At 36.0% G+C, this 5,660-nt stretch overlaps 1 protein-coding gene across 17 annotated transcripts in view; it reads right to left on the bottom strand.

Annotated features, from left to right (window-relative positions):
• Positions 1 to 2,983: 2,983 nt before the first annotated feature.
• Positions 2,984 to 5,660, bottom strand: part of NRXN1 (neurexin 1) — a 1,175,924-nt gene continuing 1,173,247 nt past the window's right edge. For all 17 annotated transcript variants that reach the window (XM_075863167.1, XM_075863168.1, XM_075863178.1 and 14 more), the window contains one exon: positions 2,984 to 5,660. This exon is cut by the window's right edge and continues 450 nt beyond it. The gene's annotated coding sequence lies outside the window, so the exon portion shown is untranslated.

The raw sequence follows: 5,660 nt of genomic DNA, 5'->3' as shown, positions 1-5,660 counted from the left end.
GTTGTCAATTTATTCATAAATTTCTAGGAGGAATAACAACGGAATGGCACAATGCAGATTTCTTTAAAAAAAAGATGTTTAAAAATTATAATATCATGGGGAATTGAAACAGACAGATCAGGAAAGATGACAGATCCACCTTAATCACCATATTGATTGTTACTCTACATTCCAAGAAACAGACAAGTTTTTGCTCAAGGAAATGTCTAACAACATGGCATTATAGGACTAGTCAGGGGCTCAGTAAGTAACTATGTTATGAGCCAGCTTTTTATATGATCAGACCTTTGTACTTTTTGAATGTAACTATGACCATTCATTTACATAAAAACTAACAATAAGTGTGCAGTGCGTACAATCTAATAGAGTGAACAATAGAGTTTATCTAAATGTGCTCATTTCCACAGCACAAAGTGATAATATGGTAACACAGGGCATCCTTATGAGTCTGTATTATGGATTTCTAGGCTTCATAAGACACTATGAGTCAAAAAATTCTTGAATACACTATCCCAAATATCCTGTGTAATACACCATGTGATTGAGCATGCCATCTTTTTTGTTGTGCCACCATGTTAAACTAGAGGCAAACAGTGGTACGGTATGTGTCCATAATAGGCTGTGGACACTGTATTATGGATCTTTACAACAGAAATGTTCAATTCCACTAATGGATATTTTCAGTATAGGCAGAACATTTTGTTTAAAGCGTACCTAACCTTTCAGGTCACTTTTCAAAAAAAGCTGCTTTATACGTATGTAGCCATCTTTAACTTGACTCTGATAACTTGCTACAACAAAAGCCATTGAAAAGTCATTGAAAAAGTCAAGATAAGAGATCTTGCGACTGTTTATTTAATGCGTTAAAAGTCAAGGTAAAGACGGCTGTATGTGTATGTGTACTTGAGGAATAACACTATTTCTGACCAATATATGTCTTGTATTCTGCATTTATAAGCAGTTTTGCCCTATGCAAGCTCTATCTTTAATTATCAGTAATTCCTGAGCTAGTGGGTGAAGCCTGACTGCTATCATGTCTTCTAAACACTGCACGCACAGAGTGGAGGAAATCTTGCTCCCCAATCTCTCTGTAGCATACCCTCAGAAGCAACATGGAGGACATTTTAGAGCACTAATGAGCAGTGTAACTATTAATCAAGCACTGGGGTGAGATAGAACACTTACCAGAAGCTGCTGGAGCGTCTCTGTGTGACTCTCTCTCACTCTGCTCCAGTTGCCTTCTCCCCTTCCCCTCTTCATAAAATTCTATGGACAGCTGTAAGTATTTTATTCTCTTTGATATGTGCATATATTTATCTATATATTTTGCACAATGCCCATTAAAGTTATCAATACGGGTTGTCTTATTATATTGTTATAGATATATGTATTGTTACAGATATATGTATTTATTCATTTATACATATTTATTTTACTGTCATAAGATGATATTCACTTTATATTTGTATTTATACACTTTGCCACATTTATATCTTGCCTTAATCATTAAAGCTTATTGCTAACTGTAAAGATATTATGTTATATATTCAAATATTATATACATATTTTCCACATGTTGATTGTTGCGTCTGTGTGAGCATCTGCCCTCAGTGCCGGACTTTCTTTGGTCTGGCGTTGAGGTCAGCAATCCATAAGGTTTTGATGCATTTTTTTAAATTATGGGATCCTTTGATAATGTCTTTTGCTTGTGCTGCACATGTGCCTGCCATCCTCGCCACTCCCTGGGTGCTGATTGGCGGTCTGGTGCTGACGTCTTGCACATGCCTAGTGCCTCATTGATTGTGGTTTGTGTTGTGGCTTGATGCGCATGTGCCTGTCGTCCGTGTGTCCCCTGCCCCCTCATTAGAGTGGCGGCGCTGACGTCACACGCATGCACGGCACGCCCTCACACATATCAATTCCGCCTTTCTTCTGGTCTGCTCTGGCGCGTGCGTCTGCTGTCTGCGCCGCCCCCTCTTCCTGTAGGAGTTGGCGCTGATCTCACGCATATGGCCAGGGTACTGTAATTTGGATTGGCAGTTTCCAAGACATCATTATATACAGCCGTCACCTACCACTGTGATTGGTTCTTGGGATTTCAGTATCAATGCTTGCGTATGTCAAACTTTCCCCGGATGAAGCATTCTTGAGAAACGCGCGTCGGGTGAGGTGGACTCACTCACACACTCTCCTCTGGTCCTTTGCCTCCATCTTGGCCCATTTTGGTATTATCATATTATATTTATCTACTTATATAGTACATCTTTTTGTTCCCTGGCTTTCTTGTGTATTCATGCTATTCTTCTCCCATTTTGGACATTATTTGGTTACTGTAGTGGAACACTATCACTTTAATCAGTGTTCCATTTTGGATGTGCAGATTTTTTCAAGTGTTCAATTCAGAATAAATTATAAATTACATATTGTCCAAAATAGGAGAGGGTTCTTTCAATTTTGATCCAGGTGAGCCTTTAGGCTGGGTTCACACGACCATGTTACGTCCGTAATATACGGAACGTATTTCGGCCGGAAGATCCCGACCGAACACAGTGCAGGGAGCTGGGCTCCTAGCATCATAGTGATCATGATTACAGTACGGGACAGTAGTTCCACGCAGAGGCAGGGACTCCTAGCGCCGTACATCACTATGATGCTAGGAGCCCGGCTCCCTGCACTGTGTTCGGTCGGGGTCTTCCGGCCGAAATACGTTCCGTACATTACGGACGTAACATGGTCGTGTGAACCCAGCCTTAATCTCAATGACATTTTTCAACACTTGCAGAGGGAGTTGGAATTATGGATCATTTAGAGTGCTATGCAGATGACGGTTACTGAGAAAACCATGCATACAATGCTACTTGTAATATCTTTTTGGATGTCTACCACAAGAAGAAGCTGTTTATAACATTCACCCATTAAAAGTATAATGAACAAATACAAAATTCCGAGTCAGTACGGTTTATGAAAAATAAAAACAAAATAGTGTATTAAGAAACATTTTATTAACAAAACAATAAATTCCACTTGCTTAGCATTTCCAGTAATGGATAAATTGGCCTTGCAACAAAATAAATTCATTTTCAATATCTATCACACAAACACAATAAACCGGCTTTGGGCCTCTTGTTTTTGTTTGGGGATGAATCATTTCACACTGTCATTTTTTGTTTTTTTGTTTTTGTTGTAAAGGCAACACATTACAGGGTTGGAAATAAGCCACCTCATCCAGACTTCGTACAGCATATACACGAGCAAGTGAAACCTAGTTCATAAATCGTAGCACCCCTTTCAATAACAATGGAACCAGAAATCCTGTTGAAAAAAATGTGTTGAGTTCATCCTCCTTTTGACGAAAGGGCTCACATGATGTGGTTTGAAATGCTATAGCAAGATACATACATAATTTGATAAAATATTATAACTAAAAGAAACATTGATAATAAAATATATATATATGCAAATATGAAATACAACCATTTGATAAATGATACCATGTATAAATGATAGATAAAAGTGTTGGCAAAATAGTTGTATGCATAGAAATAATCAAAAAACATTTGATATTTCCATTACCTAAAATAAAATTTGCAATATTTTATAAAAGACGTGTATTTCTTAGTCACCACAACATGTTGAATTTATTGGTTTGGCAAGTCTTACTTGGGTTCTAGTATTTACTGCACATCCCTTTCATAGACCTAAATAATGGATGGACCTTCCATGTCGTGTGCAGCCCAGCATTAAATAACTTTCTTCCCTGAGTACAGCTGACGTTCAGTGGTGTCCAAACAGGATTTTTATGATACAAGCAGGAAAAGTTATTTGATGCCCTCTATTCTTTTCATGGAAGCTACTGATTCCTAGAATTGATGAAACGTCCCGAAAAAAATATTCCGCTCTATAGTACTAAATGTTTTTGGTAGCTCTAATAGTATTTTTGTCAACTGTATAGCGATTTGAAAGCTTCAGTGAACATATCTGGAATGTAAGCATTTTTTATCAGTAACCTAGCGAATAAAACAAGATATCTTGCTTTGTTGCCCCTGCTGTTTAAATTAATTTTAAATTCCTTCTTCCTGTCTATAATGTGTGAACATCTATATTCCTCCCAGGAGGCCTTCGAGTGGAAAGACTGAGTTCTCTTGAAGTACCCACTTTTAGGTTAATATATTCTCTTTTCATTTCCTTATGAGTAAAATGTTCCCTTAACTCTTTTTCCAGCAAGCGTTATTCAATAATAAAAAAAAGAGTTTATCTGTCATTGTAAAGAAACTTTTCTTTAAAAAAGACGGAAATCCCAGTTTAGAAAAAAAAGTAAATTTTTAATTAAAAAAAATAAAAATAAAAAAAATTAAATTCTAGGATTTGTCACCAGTTATCATTTAGTTTGTCCTGGAAACTATGTTTAGTATTTCCAGTCAAAAACAAAAAGTTAGAAAAAAAGTTAATTAAATGTGGTTTTTTTATTCTTTGATTTAAAAAATAATTTGTATACTGTAGCAGTTCTGGTGCTGTTTTTTTGTATTTAATATAGTATTTAAAATGATCCTAGTACAATTCGTTATTTTTCATGAACTCTACGTATAACATTGATTTTATTCATAGATTTTTTTTTACAGAATAAAAATGTATGTGATTTTCTTTATGGCATTGTTAAAAAGTAAACATAAAGAATTACGGAATGCCTTTGTCAGCGACTTGAATTTCGTCATTTATTTGGACTGTATTACCTTTACACCTTGTGGCCCAACATACTGTAACTTGGCTGCAGCGGAATGTTGGCTATTGTGCTGTATAATATTAACAATTTTTATTTACATTCATACACATCCCCAGCGGCATACTCACAAGAATTAAAATAAAAAATAAAAAAATTGGGTAATGGCGGCAATTAACTGAAACACGTCTGTTGTGTCAGACATCAGAAAACTTTCTATACCTAGCAACACTTAGAACATTTAGGTTACCAAAAATGGCTGAAGAGCAGATATATTTTGCATTGTCTATACAACAGGCTATAAAACATCACTTGTCACAGTCCAGAAAGCACATATAGATGTGTTTTATATAAACATATGTAGTAACATATTAAGCGTGCATGAAAATTTTCAATGATTGCATCTATCCCTCTTTTTTAGTTTTGAAAAAGGGCCTTGTATTCCATATTTGTGAAATAAGGCCTCCAAAGCATACTCTTCACAACCAGAAAGGGGCTTTGTGAAAGTTTTTGCCTTTTTTTAATACAAGTCTTCAGAAAAGCCAGCATTATGAAGCAGACGTGTCTCAATCAACGCTTCTTAGCTTGATGCTGCAAACCACTGCCGTTTGCAAGTTCGGACAAGTTTTTGCTGGCATTAGAACTTACTTTTGGAGAGAGTACAAGCACTTTGGCTGTATCCAGAATCATAGGTAGCTTCTTTTTTTATACTTTTTCTTTTATTTGTGCCTCAATGGTGGAAATTTCTGTGTGCTTTAAGAATGTTTCTTGTAAATCAGTGTCTTTCCAAAACATTCCAGCCACTTAAATGGTCAGGCAAAGTAAATGAAACACTGTGGATATTCGATAATCTTGTTTGGCTCCTGTTTCTGGGAAACAAAACCGTAATATACTTGTTTATATTTTTTTTCCGTTTGTTTTATATATTTTATTTTTTTAAAAA

The sequence above is a fragment of the Rhinoderma darwinii genome, chromosome 4 (genome assembly GCF_050947455.1).
Source record: "Rhinoderma darwinii isolate aRhiDar2 chromosome 4, aRhiDar2.hap1, whole genome shotgun sequence".
Taxonomy (NCBI): domain Eukaryota; kingdom Metazoa; phylum Chordata; class Amphibia; order Anura; family Rhinodermatidae; genus Rhinoderma; species Rhinoderma darwinii.
Note: the sequence above shows the minus strand (reverse complement) of the source record. Positions and strands in the feature narration are given on the sequence as shown.